This window comes from Microchirus variegatus, assembly GCF_963457635.1.
Source record: "Microchirus variegatus genome assembly, chromosome: 20".
Classification (NCBI taxonomy): Eukaryota; Metazoa; Chordata; class Actinopteri; order Pleuronectiformes; family Soleidae; genus Microchirus; species Microchirus variegatus.
In genome coordinates, this window is record NC_139821.1 from 10,505,164 (window position 1) to 10,529,635 (window position 24,472).

Consider the following 24,472-nt stretch of genomic DNA (forward strand, 5'->3'; position numbering starts at 1 on the left):
AAGATGTGCATTGATTTATGTGGGAGGATTGATTCCCACAGTCTGGCTCGGAATACAGAACGAGGCCGAGAGGCAGTTATATCTGGGTCTTCCTGGTCAGCACCTTTTCCTCCTGGCGAGTGGGTGTTCACTTGCTGAAGACAATATTTGTGTGTGTGTGTGTGTGTGTGTGCTTGTTTTTTTTCACCTCTTAATGACCTTTTCTGGCCAGCAGTCCTGTTGTGGCCTGTAGAGGGCGACGGTAGCTCAGTGGTAGCTGAGAGCGGTCTTGCAACTTGAAGGTTGTGGGTTCGGTTCCCTGCTCTGCTAATCTACACACTGATGTGTCCTTGGGCAGGACACAACCCCACGCTTTATAAATACAAATCATTTTACCGTTAATCGACCTTTCTTCTACGCTTGCTTAAAGGGGAAATAAGTAGTTTATAGTGCCATCTAGAGGAGAGGCTGAAATTTACAACAAAGACCTGCTGCTCTGCTCACCCCCTCCCTTCCCTGAGCGCTACGGTATCCTCAGCCGGTCAAATGTCGTCCTCGTTGTCTTTCTCTGTGTCAGCAGATGAGGTTCGTGAGGTGAGGGAGAGGGCGAGCTACCGCGGCCGTAGCAGACGAAGCGGAGAGAGAGGAGGCGGGACTTCCGCTACAAGTAAAGAGACGCTTGTTTTGTTCTCTCGCGTTTGTCCTTACAGGCTCCGGTAGAAACATGGCGTCTCGCTGCTAACAGTGACTATGCAGCCGCGGTCCGCGGTCATGTTATTTTACATGACTTTTTGAAACACTACGAAAATGAAACAGAAACTATTATACAGCGACTAGACAATGCAGGAGCACATAATATGTATAAAAAAGTGGATTTTGGGTTATATAAACCCATAAATACTACATATTGTACCTTTAAGTTATGAAGCATAAAGCTGTTCCAATTGGCTTCTTTCCTGGTGTTTTTTGAGCTTCCTTCAGACACAGTATGGCTGCTGTTTTTATGAAATTGCTTTTCATGAGTCCTTCCCAAAGTGTGGGTATGAAAATATTTTATTCTCAACGTTATCTGTATGTATAAATGTTTTAGTTGCCAAGCACATGATGCACTGTAAAGTAGTTTCCAATGGAGACGCCCCTGTTTTCCTGGGACCGTATCTATGCCCTTTTTCCAAAAAAGGGTCCCATGTTCCCCTGTCACATACAAAGTGGGGAACATAGGACCTTTTTTGGGAAAACGGGGGAACATAGGACCAGGTGGAACATAGGTACGACCCCGTTTTCCTTACTTAGATGAACATATTTCATCTTTTTGGAATGAAGCAAGATATAACCACAACGATGTGGGTTGAACTGGTCTTTGTGTACTTTGAAATAAGCTTCTGATACAGCAAAGTGAGAGGAATGAGGCACTGGCAATACAGTTTATTGTCATTGATTTCGATTTCATTCATCTCAGCAGCTCTCAGTTTTGTGGGCACCTAGTAGCAACAGATATGATAGAGAGGCAACACTTCAAGCACCTTGGTTTCAGTGACTTTGAAACAGGGGAAGCTCATTTCAGGCTGTTATTTTTCATACATTCTGCGAAGGAACAACTACAACATTTCTTTTTGCGCCATCAACCAAAACATTGTTGCACTCTGCTGGAAGTGGCCTCATCCATACGGAGCGCCCTAATTTAACCGTGCAACTCGCTAAGTGTCGTACAGTGTCCACACACAAAAATGATAAGTTTCGGAGATGTAATTCGGAGAACGTCAACACTGAATGGTCACGTTGTCGGCGTGATTTTTCGTAAAAGTTCACTACTCAATCGACACAATTTGTGATCGATAGATTTGATCGGCACAAATTTTTTGTGTTGCTCAGCCCGGCCTGCACCAATATCGTGTAAATATGTCACGTAACAAATCCGTGCTGCGCTGCGTGCAAACACAGCGTTAGAGCGATCGCCACCGGTCGGTTTCTGACACGTACCTTCGTACGACGACCTCAAAAAGTTTTCTCACAATATATTACGGGCCTCAAACCAAAAGCCTGGGGAGCTCTACTTAACATCCTCACATCTGTGTGTGTGTTTGTGTCGCAGTGACAACATGACAGGACATTTGCCTCCAATCTGACTCTTCACAACACATTTGTTTGAACCCGCAGCTTTCCTGACGCCGGGGCAATCTATCATACCCACCATGTGTCTCCACCAGTGTGTGACACTGAAATATTTCTTCGACAACAGGGGAGAATATTCAGTTTATTAAAAAAAAAGAAAGAAAAGAAAGTGAAAGAATCATGGGGTTTTTCGTGAACAAGCAGACTAGCGTGATACAAATCAGTACGAATGCAACCATATGGTTGAACTAACAAACACTCATTGTTACTAGCAGGAATCAGACGGTGTACATCCAACAACGGATAAAGTATTCATCGAGCCGCGTGGAAGTGCACGGCCACCTCCTCCGTTCTTGGTCGGGGGTTCTGATGAATTCTGTGTGTGCATTCACTTCGGTGACTTAACATTTCATCGCGCCGTGTAAATCGTGGATGACACCGGGGAGGAGAAGTTGAGGAGCAGGGAGGAGAGACTGTGGGAGGATGGTGGGCAGATTTCAACACCTCCGGCTCCGGCTCCCCCCCGCTGAGACGCTGCCTGTTTTTCGTTTCAGGCTCCGAAACGTGTTGAGCCGGTAGAATAAAAACGAGTGGAGACGAATGAGGACAGGAGACCAGAAAAGAAGATAAAGTGAAGTTCGGACGGGGGAGGAGGAGGAGGAGGAGAGGTGGTGTTGGTGGGAGAGTCGGAGAGCGGAAAGGGTAACAAACAAGATTTCACAGTGTGTTCGCTCTGCGAGTGTGCCACACTCAACCCTGCCAGATTAACACTATTCATTTGTAGTGTGGATTTTCACACTTCGGGGAATGATTTGTTCAGGCATACTGTCGGTACTGCCCCTGAGGTGATGTTTCGTCACCTCTGTGTCACCTGTGCATGAAGAATCACTAACACACCAGCGACAACAACAACACTGTGGTTAGGGAGCGCACACACGACTACACGATGATACATTCTGTGACACTTTCATTTATGATATGTATTAAGTAACAGAAAAGTATTTCTTGCAAGGTATTTGTATTCACAACAAAACACCTGTGATCTGAGAATAAGGGACCGTATCTATGTTCCCCCGGGTCCTGTGTTCCCCGCTTTGTATGTGACCGGGGAACATAGGACCCTTTCTCTAACCCTAACCCTACCCTTTTTCAAAAAAAGGGTCCCATGTTCCCCGGTCACATACAAAGTGGGGAACATAGGACCTTTTTTGGGAAAACGGGGAACATAGGACCCGGGGAACATAGGTACGACCCCCTCAACTAGTACTGCTAGCGTTGGTTGCTGATGCTACCAATATTTGGGCGTCTTTTTTGTTGTTGCCCCGAGTAGTTGCGGAGAGAGCCGCGACATGTCGCGTTCTAGTCGAACGGGGTCAGCCTCTGACTCCTCATGAAGTGTTTGCTTGTCGTTAGCCTGCCGTCTTTGTTTAGCGTTAGCCATGTGGCTAACTTCCGGGCGGGGTCGTACCTATGTTCCCCGGGTCCTATGTTCCCCGTTTTTCCCAAAAAAGGTCCACTTTGTATGTGACAGGGGAACATAGGACCCTTTTTTTGAAAAAGGGTAGGGTTAGGATTAGGGTTAGAGAAAGGGTCCTATGTTCCCCGGTCACATACAAAGCAGGGAACATAGGACCCGGGGAACATAGATACAGTTCCCTTCCGGGCCGGTTAGCTCACAGGCTACAGCTGATTGTGTCAAACACTAGACAAAGGGCAGCCGAAGAAGCGTTAGTTGTGGAAGAGAGAGGTCTTGTTGTTATTGTTGACCTGGTCCTAAATATTCCATATTTATTTCTAACAAACATTTATTTTAGTGCTGTGCAAAAGGTTAACACACGACAGTTTCCATGACGACTGACCGTAAAAAGACGCGAACGACGTCATGTTTATGTGCTGCGACACCGGAGTCCAGGCACCGTTCACCAGTTAGCGCCTGTTAGCTGCATTAGCTCCTTTGAGCGCCGGTTGGCGCGCCTACTGTGGAACTGGAGCGGTCTGTTTATTAAATGAAAAAGAGCAGCGCTACAAAAAACCAGTGTACCTGTGTACTGCGTGATGTGTGCCTTTGTTTTTAAAGTTTAGCGTTACTTTAGAGACTCATTTTAACAATCCGGAGTCACGTAAACATGGTGTCACGCGCGTCTTTTTCCGGTCAGTCGTCATGGAAACATGTCATGCGTTAACGTTGACGCAGTTAAACGCTGTTGACGTGTTAACATTTGACAGCACTGATTTATTTATGTTTATTTATTTACTGTTCTTAAAGGCGCAGTATGTAAGAATGTGGTCAAAAAAAGGTTACTACACTCAAATTCAAAATACCGAGGTCTTTTAGGTTTCGTTTTCTCCGCCATTGTAGCTCAGACGTAACTGGCAAGCCTGGTTGCTCAGCAGCTGAGACTCTACTGACTGCAATAATTGGTAGACGGCGGTAGGTGGCGCCACATGCCAAAATGTGATTTCAAAACATAAACATGATTTGCGGTCCGCAAAATATATATATTTTTAATGAGAATATTTTGGCTGTACTGTTGTTGTTGGTGAGTTCAGTTTGTATGAACATTATTCCTGAGTCTCTGTGTTAAATTGACAGTTGCTTTAGATTTATTACCTAATGCACCTTTAAATCTTCTTAATAAAAAACTGACACTGAGAAACTTTGTTTTAAAACTGAAAAACATTTCAAAAGTACCAAAATAAGGTACTGTTTGGTACTGGTACCGAATTCCAGATACCGTTACCGTATCATTTCAATTATGAACAGTACCCATCCCTAGTAGCCAACACACAGAAACATGATGAGACATAATTTGCTCGATCTTAAGACCTTAGATCTCTTCCAAAGTCCTACCTGCACCTCATCGTGGTGGAAGGGTGAACAGTTAAAGTAGGGGACTGCCTGCTAGGGCTATGCCATCAATGGAGACGGCCTCGCAGGCCGAAGCACCACCCAGGGGGCGTGACGCGAGGTGGACAGACCTAGCAGGAACCCTGAAAATACTGGCCAACGCAGGAGGCAAAGGTGCCGGAAGGACGGCAACATGGCACGTCGGAGAGAAAAATCGAGGTCGCAGATATGAGATGATGAAGTTATGCTGCGTTCCAGTTCCAAAAGCGGGGGAGGACAACCAAGCGTCCGGCTGGAGGCTGCTGCACAGGACGCCGTAACACGGTATTGACAACTTTATATGCGTTGTATTGTTATGAGGGAAATGATACTGGTATTTGCCAGCCAATAAAAACCTTGCGTACATTTGACCTGGTAGTGAATGCAGATTAAACACATTACCCCTCGTGAAAAACCTATTTAAATTAAAACTGTTTTTTTTTTTTTTTTTTTTGTATCAATTAGAATGGGGTATAAATGACTTAAACTCCATCCAGAAGGGCCACTTTATTGTAAATGAGCAAATAATAAATTGCATTTTAGCTTTGAATAAGCTTCATATTCAGTTTGTTTAGTGATTCCGATACTTTCTGTGCTGGAGGCATGTTTGTATGTAGCTCACGCAAAAAAAGAAAACATGAGCCAGGCATACACAACTTCACAGAGCATAGCAGATAACTCACTGAGCTGGATTTTTTTTTTTTTTTTATATCGAGTGAAATCAAGCAGACATGCGAGAAGTCCACCTGCGTGTTTGACTGATCATGAAAGAATGTTTGCTGTGATGAGAAACATGTCCATCCGTTCATGTAATGGACATTTGCGAGGACATAACGTTATCACAACTATCTCTGGATATGCTGGCGAGACCTGAGACCAGGACAAACTCCCTTTACAGAAATAACCAAAAACCAGAGGTTATCAGAGGATTAAACAAGACTTCTTTTGATGAAGAAAATGTATGTAGATGTAGAAAATCAAGGTCCATGAAGGGACCGACAGCACTTTTAAAATCCTTTATTCAGGAAAGGGGTTTTAAAGGGTTCTCTGGATCAAAATGGTTCTTACTGGAACCATTAGTGTTACCAAGAACCCTTGGCAAACCCTTTCTTCGGGAAAAGGGTTTTTCAGAAGCAAATGGTTCCAAGGTAGAACCTCAGCCCTTGTAAAAGGACCCTTTTGGAACCCTTATTTCTAAGAGTGTACTGTACATACCTGAGGAAACAGGCCTTACACTGTATATCGGAATAGTTTTTTAGAAAATAGATTAGTAAGGGGGGTCAGATCACAATTCAAAGAAAAATATGTTGAATTTGACCTTGAAATCACCTCTCCTTTTTTTACGATTAGCATGCCATTTGGCATCCCCCTGAACAATATTGTGCAATCTTTTGTTGATCTTTTTGTTGATATTGAAGAAGAAAAGGACCGAGGCCAGGGACCAAGGCTCCAACAATGGATTCAAGTACCTACAAGGTCTTTCAGGTTTTTTTGTCCAGCTGTAGGATTCACTCACATTGTTTGGCGACATTTCCTTCACTTATACTTGACCTTTCTCTAAGCTCTAATTGTGCGTGTGTTTTCAGAGCAGCGGCGACTGACTGCAGCCCCTCGCTGAGAAAAAGCTCAGGAGTCGGAACACAACAGCAGCTTGACCCTTTGTCGGTGGCGTCGGTTCCTTTTCTCCTTTCCTTGGCTCCCCCGCAGCATCCTTAACTGCTGACATCAGAATAAGATATTCAATTATTTTCCAGCGGTTGAACTGCCGCTTTCTCAAATGAACCCACTTTTCATGCTTCCACCTGCCTTTCGTCTGCCCTGTTGCATTTTTGCTCCTGGCTGAGTGGACTCACGCTGTGCTTGGTGGCTTGTGTGGACTCAATGATAAAATGCCAGTTGCTGTGGCAATAGTTATGCTGTCATTTAATTGTCAGAGCCTTTTATTATACAGTTTGACAGTGATATACTGTTGGATAGCGGTGTATAAAAGTATCGGAGTGGAAAAAATGTCATACTGGCAGTGTTAGCCTAGTGTTTGCTGAGAACTTTGATACCAGAAATCCAGGTTCTGTCTAAGAATACCAAGGTATTATACCATTATTAGACAGAAGAGGTTATTGTTGGCCAGATATATTGGCCCAAATACATTAGCATCAACGATTTTTCAATCACAGTTGGCATCGGACATAGAAAAGGTTGTTGTACATTACCAAATGAATTTAAAGTACATATATTAACTCTTTAACACTGAGTAATAAAGGGTTACTCTGTATTACTATAATTGCGTTTCTGAAAGCTGAGAAGTTGCACGTCAACGCATCGGTATTTTCCCTCGCGCTCTTGCAGGAATCCGGGGAATCGGAGTCTTAGAGGAAAGAGCTGGAAAAAGGCTTTTACATCATTTTCTGATCAAGTACAACTACAGTTTAATTGGTTGAAACAGTATTTCAACATGCAGTAAATTGAATAAACTGCCAGATTTGTAAAGTTATTCTGGAAAAAATGGGCAAAAGCACTGACTTACAGTACATTTTCTGGCCCTTTTATGGTTAAAATAAAACCAAGTCCAGACAGACATTTTGAGGCTTAGGTGTTCAACGGTTAATACATATCACACGTTACTCTATGTCTTTTTTTATATCATTGTCTTTTGAGGTCAGTATTCTACCCAGAAGGCATTGCAACTGTCTGGGTTTTGAAGGATGAGCACACCCTTCAAAGTTGATGATCGGGACACTTTGACGACACCTTGGTCAGACATCCCCTGAAGGTTTTGTTCAGTGTCAGATCACCCCAGGCCCCTAAAAACTACTTGAAACAACCCCTGCTTCTGCCTTTATGCACTCTGCTCTCCCACCGTGCTTTTATTCTGAAATGCATGGCAGGAAAAGAGATACTGAAATAACCCTTTCACTGCTGCCGTGAACAACCTTTTATTCTACCTCGTGCCCCCTCTTGCTCCCCCAAAACATTTCCACCTCTTTATTCGTCAGCCACAATGCTCTTTGTCCCCACTCACAATCCCTCTCTTCACTCTCACCTTCCCACTTCTCTCTGCTCTACCCCATTTGTTCTGTCAAGCATCTGCACCTTAGCACCTTCATCCATGAGGAGCTTGAAAAGAGCATCTTGAAAAGGCTTGGCATGGACACAAAAAAACACACATATAGGACTTGAAAAATGGAGGATATTATTGCTACATTTATAATCTCCCTCTCATTTGACTCTGGATTTAGTTCATTCGGAGCGAAGTCTAAAAATGTTGTGCCAGAAGTGACAGAAAATGGAAGATTTGTCCAATTTTCTACAGCAACAGGAAGTTAAAATGCTCGTCGACTGGTTTGGCGCTAGAATTTTTGAAGCAGATAGAGAGAGAGAGGGGAAAAAAAGAAATGTGGGTAACAGATCTTTGCTGTAGTCTGTAGCTGAGGTTTTTACCGACTGCTTGAGAAATTTGCCTGTGAAATGTCGGCAGTTACTCCTGTCAGCCGTCTTCTTATTCCCTTGTTTACCTTGGATCCTATACCTCGCTATTATTGATCTGCAGTGTGGAAAAAGGTCACAGGATTGAGTATGACAGCAGCCATGGTAACCATGGAGACTCGTTCTCTTTCGGATCTCTGTGGCAAAGCACAATATCAGTCAGTGAATATACCTTTAATGCTGGTCGCTCTGGTTTGTTCTCAAGTGAGTGGGTGATTTCTTTGCTTTTCTTTGATAAATCACTTGTATGCACACGAGGAGCCAGTTGGGCTTCTTTGGTGAGTCTGTCCACTTACAGTCGTAAGATTCCGAACCCCAGGTAATGGACAACTAACCCCCGGAAAACTCAGCTTGCCTGAGCTGGGGCACGTGGGACTGTTGATGGAGGAAATTCCATCAAAATCCATCATCTACTGCAACCAGTGCCACAAATAAGGGTTCCAAAAGGGTTCTTCTACAAGGGCTGAGGGTACATGGTAACACTAAGGGGTTCCTCATAGGGAACCAAAAAGGGTTCTCCTATGAGGACAAGCCGAAGAACCTCATGGTTCTACTTCTACTTTATTTCTAAGAGTTTAGATGTCTTGCGACTGGGTACAGATGGGGCTGGTCAAAGTCATGGCATCTACCACCATCGTTATGATCGACTACGATGGATGAACAGGAGCGCTGCATTAGCATTATCTCCAAGTCCTAAATGCTTATTTATTCGGATGAAGTGGGAACCGATCGTAGCGTTGTCTATAAATCTGTCTGTACTTCTGTTTTGAAGCTGCAAAGTCAGATATTTGGCTTGAAAGACAACATATTCACAGAGGTAACCTGCAACAGGTCACCACTCTGGTGTCCGCTCGCATGTGCCACAAATAAGGGTTCCAAAAGGGTTCTTATACAAGGGCTGAAGTTCTACCTGGAACCATTTGCTTCTGAAAAACCCTTTCTTCAAGAAAGAGTAGGAACCGGTCATAACGTTGTCTATACAACTGTACTTCGGTTTTGAAGCTGCAAAGTCGGATATTTGGCTTGAAAGACAACAGATTCACAGAGGTCACCTGCTACCCGCTCGCATGTGCTGTGCCTTGTCGTTTATCTTCCTCTAAATGGGAACTTAACTGAGCAAATTGACATCATGTTCTATTGGAGAAAACCTGAAACTAGTCATTGATACCGTTAACTAAATCAAGTTTAGAGGTCAACTCATTTTCTCCGGAGACTTCAATTGAGACTGACTTCTTTTTTTTTTTTGCGGCCAGCGGCGTTGTACTTTGACCGATATTCACCATCCTCGTACTCGGATGAGTCTTCATCTGGCAAACCAGAAGACTACATCTAATTTTTATATAGTCCGATCTATATTTGGACTCTCAAGGCTCTCTGTCTTTAAGTCCCACATACTTTACAAATGACCAGAGTAAATATCGCTGTCTCTGTCTTAATTTCATCTAGACTACGATGCCTTTACTTTGCAAATAAATGCAGCTGCAAAGTCAAACAACCAATAGGAGTGCCCTCTTTCTCTGCTCGGTCAAAGCCTTTAATTATGGGCCAGATTTAGCTGTAAACAGCTTTCAGCCAGCATGTCCATGTGGACCCCATAAGGGTTATATCGAGGCTGACAATATGGGTTCTAAGTGGGCTTCTACGTGGTTTCCCAACCCGTGTCTGGGCCCATGTGTTACTGAAACCATGTGTAATACCTGTTGGATACCTGCATAATTAGCCCACTTCAAGACCACTTAGTGAACCACCCTTTCCAGGCTACCTAAGTGGTCATGGGAGTGGTAGAGAAGGAGGCAGACAGAAGTCTAGTTTGCTCTCAGATCACATGCTGAAATATTATCACGCAATTATTGATCGATATTGCCAAAGCTGCAGTGCCAAGGCCAGGTTTAAATTTGAACACCGAGTTCTCAGAGCCTCAGTCAAGGATTGATTTAAGCCATTTATGACCAGTGATGTTTTTTGACGACTAACAGTAACAATATTTCACAATCTCTTTAGTATTCCACACTTGGATCGACTCAGGTTCATAAATCATCTTTCTACCGGGCAGTTTTATAGTCGGCTGTGATATTGTAATTTAGGGGAAGGTAGTGCGAGAACAATATAAAGCCCTGCACTTTATAATTATGTACATTTAGACACATTTAATAGGTTGTTAGCCAGATTACAATTTGACTGCATTTGTCTTGGCTTTCACAGTTCTTCATGCAAATCAACATGAGGTCCACTTTAGTCAAGTAGGCGATGGTGGTGCACTTGAAGCGGCTGAAACCAGTTCATGATGACGGAAAACGTTTACATATAAATCTAGCGGAAGAGATTGGCTCAAAGTGAGGCCTGTTCCATTCATCCTTTTTAAATTGTAATCGCAATTATTTAGTTAGGACAATGATGAAACATAAATATTTTTCACTTTAACTAGGATATTTGCGGTAGAACCCCCGTTGATGTATTTAGACTGCGCTGTGTTGCCATAGTGACTTCCGTCCTCCCATCGCCTGCTCTCCCCACAGATTGTAAACAAGATTGTTGTGTGGAAGTGGTACGCTCCGACATTTCGGATGAAAAGCAACATACTCTGGGTTGTAAAGTCCGTGGCAGTAAAACGCCACAGCACGGCTAACTTATTTCAACACCTCCAGAAGAACCACGTACCGGAATGGCAGCAGTGTGTTGCAGAGCGGACCGCACAAGACAACGCGGACCATGCGGCTACACCACCAGCAACTCGGAAGCGAGTAACTCTGCCGGTTTCGTTTTCGCGTGGTGTACCATATGACAAGACCGAAAGGAGGTGGAAAAATATCGCGGTTTCAGTCGCGTTTCACATCGCAATAGACATGGTTCCGATATACACAGTAGAAAAGGCTGGCTACCGACATTTGCTTCATGTGCTGGACCCCCGCTACAAGCTAACAGGCCAAAAACCTTTTTGGCCAAGTTGTCGTGATTGGAAATCGGGTTTCTGGAGAAGAAAATTGGGATTTTATTTTGGGGCAAAATCTAACAGTCCTATTAGCAAGACACTGACGGACTCTACATCCTCGATTATTTATCGGGGATCGGAAAAACACTTAAGAAGCATGTTAGATCTGCACTGTCGTGGATTTTACGAACTGGATACCAACTGGCTGCTAGTGATGGGATTGGCAGTTCATTTGAGAGTACTGAATCACTAGAATCCGTTCATTAAAATGATTCGTTCAAAGGATTCGTGCACCGAATCGTTCAGTACTTAGCAGGAGCCCAGTGCCCTGCTACGTGACTCACCTTCTCCCTGAGTGCACTACGTTCGCTCCGGGGGTCATAAAGTGAGTGACAGCGCGAACGAGATTCACGTCCTCAGCCACAGTTCTCAGCGTGTCAGTTCGTTCCTTAGCCACAGTTCACCAGCTCTCTGTGTGTCAGTTCACAGCAGCACGGCAGACACAATTCTTCTTACCAGTCACTCCCTCCTCGCTCGGCTCACATCGGCTGGTCGTCGTTTGCCGAAGATTCACGAGTGAGTGACGGCGTCGGCGAATGACCTTTACGAGTGATTCACAGAACGCGGCAGTTCCACTCTCTTGGCCGCCACGCTCGCTGCTGAGCTCAACTGAACTAAGAAAGGAACGAATCAGTTCATGAAGTGATCCCAGTCAGTTCGTTCGCTCAAATGATTCGTTCGAAACTCATGACCGACAAAACACTACTGGCTGCTGTTTAAATTAAAAATAAAAGGGGTTTGTTTTGCTTGCAGCCACAACAAATGTACTTGATTTAAACCTGGATGATGACTTTTTACAGGAAACGAACCTCTCATATGGTTTCACAATTGATAACATATTTGTCAAAGGTTTTTGCAATTTGGGAGTTCTCAGTAATCACCGATCACATGTGTTAATAGTCAATTAGTGAGGCTGTCAGATTTTGTTTTTGATGCATTTAACTTCTCTCCTGTAGACGCTGCCTCTCAAGGCCTTTTGGGTAATTGATGAGTTTTCCCACAATGTTTTTTTTTTTTTTTTAAATCAAATTCTTCATTCTATGTGGACATGACTTTTGCTGACTGGGTAATGTACAGTGAGTGACTACGCAGGCGAGGATGAAACAGGCCGGTGCACTCAGGTTCACTCAGTGTGAGCTTGACAGCTGGCAGTCACAACACTGGGAGGTTTTCGCCTCGGTATAAGTAATGAAAAAGTGATGGCTAAAATAACTGTTGCAAAAGCATGTGCCTGCGTACGCAGACGTGTTGGTGGGAGTCGGCGGAAACTTTGTCAGGGCCTTTTTTTTTGCTTTGTGAATATATGACACCTACCTGGTCTCCAACCTGGTCTAATTTGATTATTCACTTTAGACATCCTCCGTACTTTGTAAGAAGTAGAGACACAACTGTTGTCAAATTCCAATTATCTTACATTGGGAATTTACTGCTCCTGCAAGAGCGTATACAAATCTCTAACTCATTTAGGGTGAAATACTATTATGTCTGTGCTTAAAGTCAATATATGATAATTTGTTTTACCCCCACTGACTTGGACTTATTGATTATTTTTCAAAGAAACTGTTTGACATTTCGGTTAAATAGCCTTATTTGCTTTCTCATTGAGAATAAGATGAGGAAAGTGAGACGTGGAAAACCTGTGCGCTACGTAGTTAACTTGGATAAACCTAGAGACGCTCAGTATGGTTAAAATATCAGGCTTTCTCCCTCCAAAGCTAATTAAATACACATTACACCTTTCACCGAGATGCAAGCACGCACCCTGAAACTGAAGAAGCTAAATGCTACTCACCCATTATTCATTGGATTATTTACACCCTTTAAATATCATATCTGGTGCTTTTAATTTGCTAATGATAAAACTCTCCAGGAAGAAACTGCAGCCGGCCAACTAGAAGACCACCGTTACTGTCCAAATACCAATGAGTGTATTTTTCACACTTCAGTCTTTTATTAAACTAAATTAATAAGCTTTTTTGAAGAAGTGGTAGGCAAAATATCACAGGCTGTTGGCTAAAGCCTTACTGTAAATATCACAAAAGTGGTCTCATTGATGTCAAACAATTCCTGTTTCAAGACGTCCGACACAAGAATCAATCCAACAATAACGAACTGTAGATTAATTAAAAAGACTTAAACATCCTGAAAAGTTGCGTTAACCTCCAACATTCAGCAAGAATATGTCTAAAATCTCAATATTTAGGTGCTTGTTATCAGGACATAGAGGAAGCCTGAACGATTCTGTCAACAAATCTTTTCCGAAAACAACTGCTTTACAAGTCACTAGTCACTCATTTGTGTGTTTGTGTGAGAGTGCTGGCGAGGGCAACCGTATCCGAAAACCAGAAGTCCACGAAAAGTTCTATTCTTGGCTCCACAGTGCAGCACAGAGTTCTACACAAACTTCCAGCCTCAGAGGATTTATCTGTCCAGTGGATACATGTTATATATTACGCCAAATCGCCTGCTAGAGCCTGCAAATGATCACTTTTAGAAATGCTAACTGCTGTTAGTCCCCAGTAGCCTCTGTGGCTGATGTCGTTTCCTGTCCCTTAAGTTATCGTATTTTAAGGTGGACCTTTAAGGTGGACCTAAAGAGATACTTTTAAACAGAGCGTTCTGAGCAGGGCTGTTTTGGCAGGGTGATTGAACTGCTGTGGTGCTTCATTCTTATGGTATTTTGACCAAAGCATGACACAGACATGTTCATTAGCACACCAGGGAACTAGGTTAACTTGGAGAAATAGGGTTTAATATGACTCCTTTAACGACTCATCCCGGTGTGTATTTTACATATTCCATCATCTATATCATCTTCTTTGGTCCTCTTAATACTTTCTTCCACAAAGTAATATCAGCGGTGTAGTTATATCATATTACACACAGTACGAGACACAAAAGAATATAACACCATTTTTGTCATTAATGTCTAAGTCACTGTGTCCTGAAAAAAAATTGCATTTTTCACCAAAGAAACTATCACAAGTTCTATTTCATCCTTACTGACCGCCAGAGGCGGTGCTTTAGCACTGAATATCTCCATCTCGCGCATGCGCAGGTCGAGTGTTTATACCAACAAAGTCACCCATGACCCCTGATGACGCCGGCTAGCCTATATCTTCCGGTGACATCAGAGGATCTGTTCCTTTTTTCTTCTCGCTTTCGCAGGTAGACGCATGTCAGCGAAATTCTAGCTGAACTAAAAGCGTCCATTGCCGCTCCGTCGCTGGTAGCCTTGTGACAATCTGTCGGAGCTGCGAGCTGCTCGCCCTCCAAGGGCTGCGACGAGCGGAGACGGGAGGTTCGTCGCGGTTCGCCGCGAACACCCCGAAACAGAAGTTGGATCAGCCAACGCTACAACTGGCTGAGTATACCAGTCGTCTTTCGCCTCCTTTGAGAATATGTAGCTTCTCTGTAATATTAAGTCGGTGAAGGCGTTGTGCTCGCTCTCTCCCGACATTTCTGTGTGTTAGTTACGGGCGCTAGCGGTTAGCATTGCCTGCTCGACCTAGCGTCTGTATAATCGGTACACAGCTGATCGTACCCGCTTTGTTGCGGTCATATGTTGGTGAAGAAAGTGTACTCGCTTCCTAAGCTCCCCACATCTGTACTTATGCTATATCTGTGAGTAATTGTACAACTTGTACCGCTTTTTATCTGTACTTTCCCACGTTATGAAGACAGCGTGTGCGCTCTCTCAACATTTGCGTCTCTTGTTAAGGGCGTTAGTGGTCAGCGTTGCCTGCTTGACCAAGCGTCTGTGTAATCGCTACACCCGCCGGTTGTACCCACCTACAGTTGTAATCTTATGTCGGTGAAGAAAGTGTACTTTCTCCCTCTCCCGACATCTGTACTTATGCTATATATGTGAGTAATGGTACAACTTGTACCGTTTTTTATGTACTTTTCGCATGTTATGAAGACAGTGACATTGCCGTCTCTAGCTAGCGGCCAGCATTGCTTTAATCGCTACACCGCCGGTTGTACCCACCTTCGGTTGTACTTTATATGTCGGTGAAGCCAGCGTACTCGCTCCCTCTCCCGACATCTGTACTTATGCTGTATATGTGAGTAATTGTACAACGTACCGTTCTTTTATCTGTACTTTTCCATGTTATGAAGACAGCGTGTGCGCTCTCTCCCGACATTGGCGTCTCTAGCTAGTGGTCAGCACTGCTTTAATCGCTACACCGCCGGTTGTACCCGCCTTCGGTTGTACTTTATATGTCGGTGAAGCCAGCGTATTCGCTCCCTCTCCCGACATCTGTACTTCTGCTATACCGGCAGAGGCTTGACACAGAGTTTGTGTAATCGCTACACAATTGGTTGTACCCACCTTTCGTTGTAGTTGTATGTTGATGAAGCCAGTGTACTCGCTCCCTCTCCCGACATCCGTACCTATGCTGTATCTGTGAGTAACAGTACAACATGTACTGCCTCTCTCTTTTTTACTGTCATGTGTCGGGGCAGACAGCGTGTGCGCTCTCTCTTCGACATTTTGGTTGTTGCGCTGGCGGTCAACATTGCTTGCTTGACCTAGCGTCTGCGTAATCGCTACACCGCTGTTTGTACCCACCTCCAGTTGTAGCCTCAAATGTCAGTGAAGCCAGCGTACTCGTTCCTGACATCTGTATTTCTGCTATATCGTAGAAGCTTGACCTAGAGTCTGTGTAATCGGTACACAGCTGGTTGTACCCGGCCCACCTCTCGTTGTGGTTGTATGTTTGTGAAGCCAGTGTACTCGCTCCCTCTTCCAACTTTGTACTTCTGCTGTATCTATGGGTAACTGTACGATGTGTACTGTCTCTCTTTTTTACTCCTGTGTCGGTGAAGACAGTGTGTGCGCTCTCTCTCCCTGACATCTGTGGTCCTTAGTTACAGGCGCTAGTGTCAGCACTGCTTGCTTGACCTTGCGTATGTGTAATCGGTACATTATACATATGTCGGTGAAGCCAGTGTATTCGCTCCCTCTCCTGACATCTGTACTACAGTTATCTGGAAGCAACTGTACAGTGAGTACCGCTTCTGCTTTGGGTTTTACTGTGTTGATGATGATGATGATACACCGTTGGCTGTACTCTTCATTCTAGTCCCCTGTAGTTAGCAGACGTGTTCCACTAAGGCTAACTGTATTAGATACCTGTTTGTGAAGGCAGTGTGTTCACTCCCTTTCCCATCGCAGGTGTATACTACTACCTCTAGTAACAGCCACATCCTGAGCTGTGTTGCTAGGCAGGGATGGTTTGTATTCGGCGCAGCAAGCCGACCTTTTGCCGGTGAAGGCAGTGCTCTCGCTCCCACTCCCAGCATAGGCGGGTGCTGTTGCCCTCCAGTTAGCAGAAGTGTGAAGAGCCCACTAAGGCTAACTGTATTTGTCTGTGCGACACCTGTTGGTGAAGGCAGTGCGCTCGCTCCCTCTCCCGTCACAGGTGTATGCTACTTACCGTCTGTAACAGCCACATCTCGAGCTGCGTCTGCTCGGTGGCGACAGGCTGTATTTGGCGCAGCAAGCTGACCTGGCCGGTAAACGCAGTGCTCTCGCTCCAGCTCCCAGCATAGGCGGATGCTGTTGCCCTCATAGTTAGTGTGAAGAACCACTAATCCTAACTGTATTCGGCTGTGCGACACCTGTTGGTGAAGGCAGTGTGCTCGCTCCCTCTCCCATCACAGGTGTATACTACTTGCCGTCAGTAACAGCCACATCGAGCTGTGTCTGCTTGGTGGTGACAATCTGTATCAGCGCAGCAAGCTGACCTTTGCTGGCGAAGGCAGTGCTCTCGCTCCCTCTCCCAGCATCTGTTGTTCTTTCCACTCTACAGGCGCTGACTGTCGCCATGCTTGGTGACCACTCCTAAACGGCCTGTATGGCCTCTCTGCAGCCAGAGGATGGTCATGATAGGTGTCCTCCATGCCTTGGCCTCGAACACTTGAGGGAGGGGCGTTCGGAGGTTTCCGTGCATGAACTGCAGCTTCATGCCCCGGGCAGTACGGATTGCCGGACTGGCTGAGGTTAAAACACCTGCTGGGTCATGTCCCGGTACCGGACCAGTTGACCCCAGGCCAGCGACTGCCTCCAGCACAGCCTAATGGGGCTGTGTCGGGCTGCAGAGGCTGTGGGCGCCCCCTCTGGGAAGAGGGTCGAGGAGTCTAAACTGGCCTCCAGGGTGGACCAGCTGACTGAGGAGTTAAACTAGATGAAGACCCTCTTCATAGCCGTCCAGGTATGGGACCGGTGCAGTGGACGCGGGTCTTTCCGCTTCCCCGCTGCCACGGCCGAACCGGAGGAAGACGTGCTCTCCGTGGCGGCTTCAGCCACCGAGTTCACCAACTATGGGGCCAATGTGGTTCCCCAAGATGCTGCCTCGCACACCTCAGGGTGAGCTTCCGCTCCGCAGCCAGCAGTGGCGGGTATAACTCCATGGGTGCCACCACCGCATGGCCCCGCAGGCTCAGCCGGCTCCCGCCAGTGCCTCTTCAGGCGTGAACCATCCCAGCTCCCCACTGTTTAGACTCGCCGCCAGTGGCTAGCTCAGGGGAGAGTCCTGGGCTGATTATCGGCTTCTTTTTTCCAGCAGCACCTCAGCTACTGGGCTGCTTTCACCACAGGCCCTTAGGTGATTCCACCTTAACCCCACGGGTACAAATTTCAGTTGCGACACCCCCAACCTACAGCCTGGTCAAGATGACCATTATATGCGACCCGGCAGAAAAACCCCTGTCACCAGGGGGTTCTACTCAACTTACTTTCTCGTGGAAAAGAAAGACGATTGGCTCCGCCCTATCACTCAACTTGAGGGGACAACAGGTTCCTGAAGGTCACGTAGTTCCACATTGTCAGTACTGCAGTGATTCTGCATACTGGCTTTTACAGGGGAATGGTTTACCTCAATGGACCTGAAGGACGCGTACTTTCACGTCCCCATAGCACCAGGCATTTTCTGCAGCTTGCTCTCAGGGCCACCATTATCAGTCCGGGGTGCTCACTGCTCCCGTTCGGCCTCTCTCTTCACCACTGGTGTTTGCCAGGTGTGTGGCAGCAGCCCTCTCACCCCTGCAGTCGCAGGGCATGAAGATCCTCAGAGTGATTTTCGCAATGAGCTGCTTGGTACCCTCTCAGAGTACACTTTTCTAGGGGGGTGACTCTGGATGCTGTTGCCATGAAGTCCTGTCCGTCACCTCGGCGGGTGGACGACATCCTCAGCCTCCTTCTCTTCTTCAGAAGGGCCGCTGCTTGCGCCGCTGCTACGCCCAGTATATGCGCCTCTTAGGCAAGCTAACAGCTTGTGGCTCCCTTAGGTCCGCTGTCACTACGCCCCCTTCAGAGGTGGCCGAACAGTTTTCCACTTGTATGCCAAGTGGCACCAGCACAGGAAGCTTAAGGCATCACAACGCTGCCTCCTTGGCCTCCTGCCTCCTCGGCCTGCTCTGGCCCCACAGAGGGTGAGATTGTTTCTTCTTCAGGGCACGCCCATGGGCTCCATTACATCCCTTCAGGAGACTGTCACACGGATGTATCCCTCACAGCTACGGGCAGTGCACATGGCACTGCAGCTTTTTCTTCAGTTCCTTCAGTAGAGGCATGTGCTAGTACGGTCAGACAATGTCTCAACCGTCTCTCTGACATAATTGCACACACTCTGATGTAGAGGTGGTATTTAATATCTGGGATGTTTTCGGCAGGGCAGAGGTGGATCTCTTTGCCACAGAGGAGTCGACCCATTGCCCCCCTCTGGTTCTCCTTGACAGAGAAGGCCAGCCCTTCTAAACCGCGAGGATGCTCTCGCCCACGATCGCCCAGAAGCTCTTATCTATGCCTTCACACAGAGCCGCTGATTCCTCAAACATTGCAGAGGGTCCTCCAGCAGGGCCACGACCTGCTACTGGTGGCCCCCCCCCCCTTTTCTGGCCAGGGATGACATGTTTTTCCTCTGCTGCACAGGCCCTGCCGCAGCTCACCGCGGCGTCTCCCTGACAGGTTGGATCTCCTGTCTCAGTTAAGGGGCCAGGTCTGGCATCCTGACCCTCATTGCCTCCAGCTCTGGGTCGGCCACTGCAGGGCACGACCTCTTGGCAGAGTGTTCAGACACAGCCCAATGTACCACACTGAAAACTATGGAGCTTTCTACCCAAATGCAGTATGTGAACAGGTGTAAACTGTCTGCCTGGTGTTCCGACAGGGGCGAGGACCCCGTCTACTACTACAACTACAACAATTCTGTAGTTCCTACAGCCACTCCCGAATGGCGGACGGGAGGGCTTATGTGGCGGTCTTTTCCTCTTGACACACTCAAGTCGAGGACAACACCGTGGAGTGCCACAGGACGGTCAGGACGGCCGTGCCCTGCCCAGGCCTAAAGAGTCTATATAACTTCGACCGCGATCTTGAGACGGTCAGAACAGCTGTTTTCTCTACTACGGCGTCCTAAAAGGCCGTGCTCCCTCCAAACAGCGACTCTCACACAGAATTATGGACGTCATCACTCAGGTGTACAAACACGGTGGTTATCCCCCTGCCATCCGGGGGAGGTGCCACTCTACTAGGGCTGTCGCTACATCATGGGCGGCTCTGCGCGGCGTGCCCCTAGTGGGCATCACCAGCTACCCTCTCCAGATTCTATAGGGTGAATGTGGCCACCCCCACCCACTGGGTGCGGCCCTGTTGCCACCTCTACCCTTTACTCTCACTGAGGTACGTACTGGCATTCATCGTGACTTTGTTGTTATGGGTCATCCAGTGCTAAAGCACCGCCTCTGGCGGTCAGTAAGGATGAAATAGAACGAAAGTTACGTATGTAACTACGGTTCTATGAATCCTGGATGACCGCCAGAGCGTTCTGTCACTCAGAATCCTCGTGGTTTCGCGAGAAGATTCTGCAGGAACAGATCCTCTGATGTCACCGGAAGATATAGGCTAGCCGGCGTCATCAGGGGTCATGGGTGACTTTGTTGGTATAAACACTCGACCTGCGCATGCGCGAGATGGAGATATTCAGTGCTAAAGCACCGCCTCTGGCGGTCATCCAGGATTCATAGAACCGTAGTTACATACGTAACTTTCGTTCTTCGACTTGTTAATTTTATGGTCCTGCCTTGATTTCTGTGTGTACAAATCAGCTCACCTGGCTTCACTCTTCTCCTCCACACCTGCGGCTCATTATTATAAACATATACCTGACTCACTTTCCCCAGTTTCTGCCACGTTGTCTGTTCTTTAAGCCAAAACATTCTTTGTTTTCTGGCTGACGTGTTTTTTGAATCTGAGCCTGTTTTTTTTTGTGACGTGGATTTCTGCTTTGCCCTCTTGGATTTGTGTGCCTTCATTATCGGACCGTACTCCTGGTGTCTGACCTCTGCCAAGTAAGCCGACTAAACTGATTTTTTTGCCACCTTCTCTGCCGCGCTTTTGGGTTCCAACCTCCCACGAGTGGCTACAGAAACGTTAGTTTTATATAATTCCGTCATTCCGTTACCCTCTCTTTAAAGAGCGACTGCGGAGAGAATGTGGGACAATTTAGTGTCATAAATCCAGTCATTAGTAAAGCAACGTGTCTGCTTTTTCAAATTTTTTATCAATTTGCTGCTCATTACGCTTCTTTAATGTATAATGTAATGGTTTTAGTCTGAATGATCAGAGCGGAGAAAAGAGTGAGCAGAGAGATCTCGGAGCGAAACAGCTCGTTATGCCGCGCGTTCCTTTTGGCTCATCAGTGAGCAGCCATTACGTGTAATTTGTGATTAAATATTTATTTGGTCAACGCCACTGCTGTGCTGCATTAGATCTATGTGTTCTTCGTGAGAGGACTTCAGCTGCATTATGAATGCAAGACGTTGAAGCACAGAGAGCATGTTGGACATGTGCTAAGAAAGGGAAAAAAAAGCCGAAACCCAATCAGCTGCCGGTTTACTGCTCTGTGCCGTCGACGATGAGTCTGTTTTTGGATGAGATGCTTGTGTGTGTGTGTGTGGGTTGTTGATCTGCAGAGGTGGCAAACAGTCTTTTTTTACGTAAGTAAGAGTACAGTTACTTGTCCAAGAGAAGACTGGTAACAGGAGAAGCACTGACTGAACGTCCTTATTTAAAGCGGACCTAGACCGGAAGTTCATAAAATAAACGCTGTTTTTTAGTGTGTATTTGCGTCATTACCTTGTTTAAGAAGCCCTGAAGGTTCTAAACGAACAGTTCAGCCACTGCTGAGAACGCTGTGTTTTATTGTAATCTCGGGCTCAGCGAGATCTCTGATAAAACCCGGTCCGGTTACGTAAACACCGGTTCTCCTGAACAGCAGATCCTCCTGCTCCGGGCACTAGTCCGGGCACATCCGGTTGCGTACATTGAACCGCAGAAGAAGAATAACGTCCGCTGTGGAGGTGTTTCACGAGCGACAGTGTCTTCTGACTCTGGGGATGGTCGTGAAGAAGCTATTTTTAAACACTGTTAAAACAATGTTTTGATAATGAGGAGCAGTGCATCCACCGTTCCAGAATGGGGGAGCTGTGCTTCTGAGAGCGGGTGTGCTTATTACGTCACTTCCAGGTTACCCGGCCAATCACAAGACAGTAGAAAAGCTCTCGTTGGCCAATCACAAGACTCTGTCTTCTGGGGGTGAGAGTTCACTCTGAAATATCGCGACTCAGGAACAGCGTCAGAAAAGAGGATTTCAATCGGCTCGTCTACAGCAACTAGGAGGTTTTTGACCATACAAACAAGTCAATGTATGTAAGTAGACCTCCATAACTCACATAATGTGCAACAGGACCACTCTAGGTCCGCTTATCGTCGAAGTAAATTTCATCTATTTCAACTTTGAATAACCCTCAGCAGCAACGTTCTTCGTCAGTGTAACGCCCTCTCTCTATACGGTTGTCTATCGCTCTCCGTGCTGACGTGTCGACGTTAAACCCGCGGGCTGTTTGCGTGCACTTAAAAAGAAAATACTTCAGGATCAGGCGGGTCGGTCAAAAGACGGCACCGTTATAAATAAACTATGAACGACTCTCTTTCCGTCCCTGAGAATGAGGCTTCACCTGTGAGGGTGTAGCTATAGCTTCTTGGTTGTTTTTGATGCACCGTTGGCGTCAAAACTCTTTCTGTAGGGATCTCTAACTCTATATGCCCTCTCCTCTCTATGTTGGCCAGAACAGAAGGAGCAGGCTTTTTTTTTTTTCTTCCATAGTTTATTTCTGTTTATTTTGTTTATTTATTTATTTAATCTCTTCCAACACCTGTGGCCCCGAAGCCTATTGGAGGATTGCTTCATTCGGCGGTCGTCTGCGGGGTTCGTCTCTCATAACAGGTCGGGGCAAGTGTGGGTCGTGAATATACTAATAAAGAGCCTCTCATTAGTATATGTATTACACACGCACCCCTTATTTTTTTTTTCTTCTTTCTCTTTATTTTCATTTATTTCAGTTAGATTCTAAGTTACTCCCATACAGGTCATTTGCTTGTAATTCCACTTTGTGACCATAGGTGGCACTGTGATACCAGGTTCAGTGAGAAAACTCCTAACTGAAGCCCATCCTCCTCCCATAGGAGGCAGAATAAAATGGCGCTTGAGGAAGTCGCACACTGCTGAAAACGTGTTGTTTCTCATTGTTCCACAGGTATGTAAAACATGGAAAAGCAACTTAATAATTGGTCAGTACACTGCTTAGACATTGTAAAAAACATTCAGTCTTGTTAATGACGTTTTAAAAGTGTTCGAAAACCGAGTTTGAACTTAATTTATGTCTGTTATGTAGCAAGCTAGCATTTTAGCTATTGATTTCACTGCAGACAGTGTGAAGGGCAGGTAATGGGTTTAGATACATTGGACTTGAGACATGATTCTAATAAGTTTATGGTGGTTTATGGCGCTGTAGTTGTTGTAATAGTCGCCACCACATAATATTGGTTCATGCAAATGGAGATATTGTGTCAGGAGTGAATGAAATAGCCTACAGGTAGACATGTTATTAAAGTTATGTAGTTTTTGAATGTGGTTAGAATCATTTGATGATTTTGGTGTATTCACTATGTAGCCACAGTATACTGTCATTTCTTTTGTTAAAAGAAATTACAGTCACATATAAATATTATTTATAATATAAATAATATTTATGTGTTGGTTATAGATTCAAGCATTTTTCTGATAATAGGATACAGAATAAAATGGTGCTTGAGGAAGTCGCACACTGCTGAAAACGTGTTGTTTCTCATTGTTCCACAGGTATGTAAAACATGGAAAAGCAACTTAATAATTGGTCAGTAAACTGCTTAGACATTGTAAAAAACATTCAGTCTTGTTAATGACGTTTTAAAAGTGTTCGAAAACCGAGTTTGAACTTAATTTATGTCTGTTATGTAGCAAGCTAGCATTTTAGCTATTGATTTCACTGCAGACAGTGTGAAGGGCAGGTCATGGGTTTGGATGCATTGGACTTGAGACATGATTCTAATAAGTTTATGGCGGTTTATGGCGCTGTAGTTGTTGTAATAGTCGCCACCACATAATATTGGTTCATGCAAACGGAGATATTGTGTCAGGAGTGAATGAAATAGCCTACAGGTAGACATGTTATTAAAGTTATGTAATTTTTGAATGTGGTTAGAATCATTTGATGATGTTGGTGTATTCACTATGTAGCCACAGTATACTGTCATTTCTTTTGTCATTATTTATATGTGTTGGTTATAGATTCAAGCATTTTTCTGATAATAGGATACAGAATAAAATGGTGCTTGAGGAAGTCGCACACTGCTGAAAACGTGTTGTTTCTCATTGTTCCACAGTCTTTGTAACTGTGCAACAACAATAGCTACCGGCCCGAGTACCCCTAGGCTTGAGGCCGGTAACACTAACATTGTGGTTATTGCGGTAATTTCACTCGCACAGTTTCAGGTAGCTGGCAAATCGGCGTTTTTGTCAGCTTGTTTAAATCAGGGTTGAAAACATTATTGTTTACTGCAGCTTTCTAATATTACCAATTTTAACCACTTTAACTATCCTTTTTAATGATTTTAATAATTTTAAAACACTTGA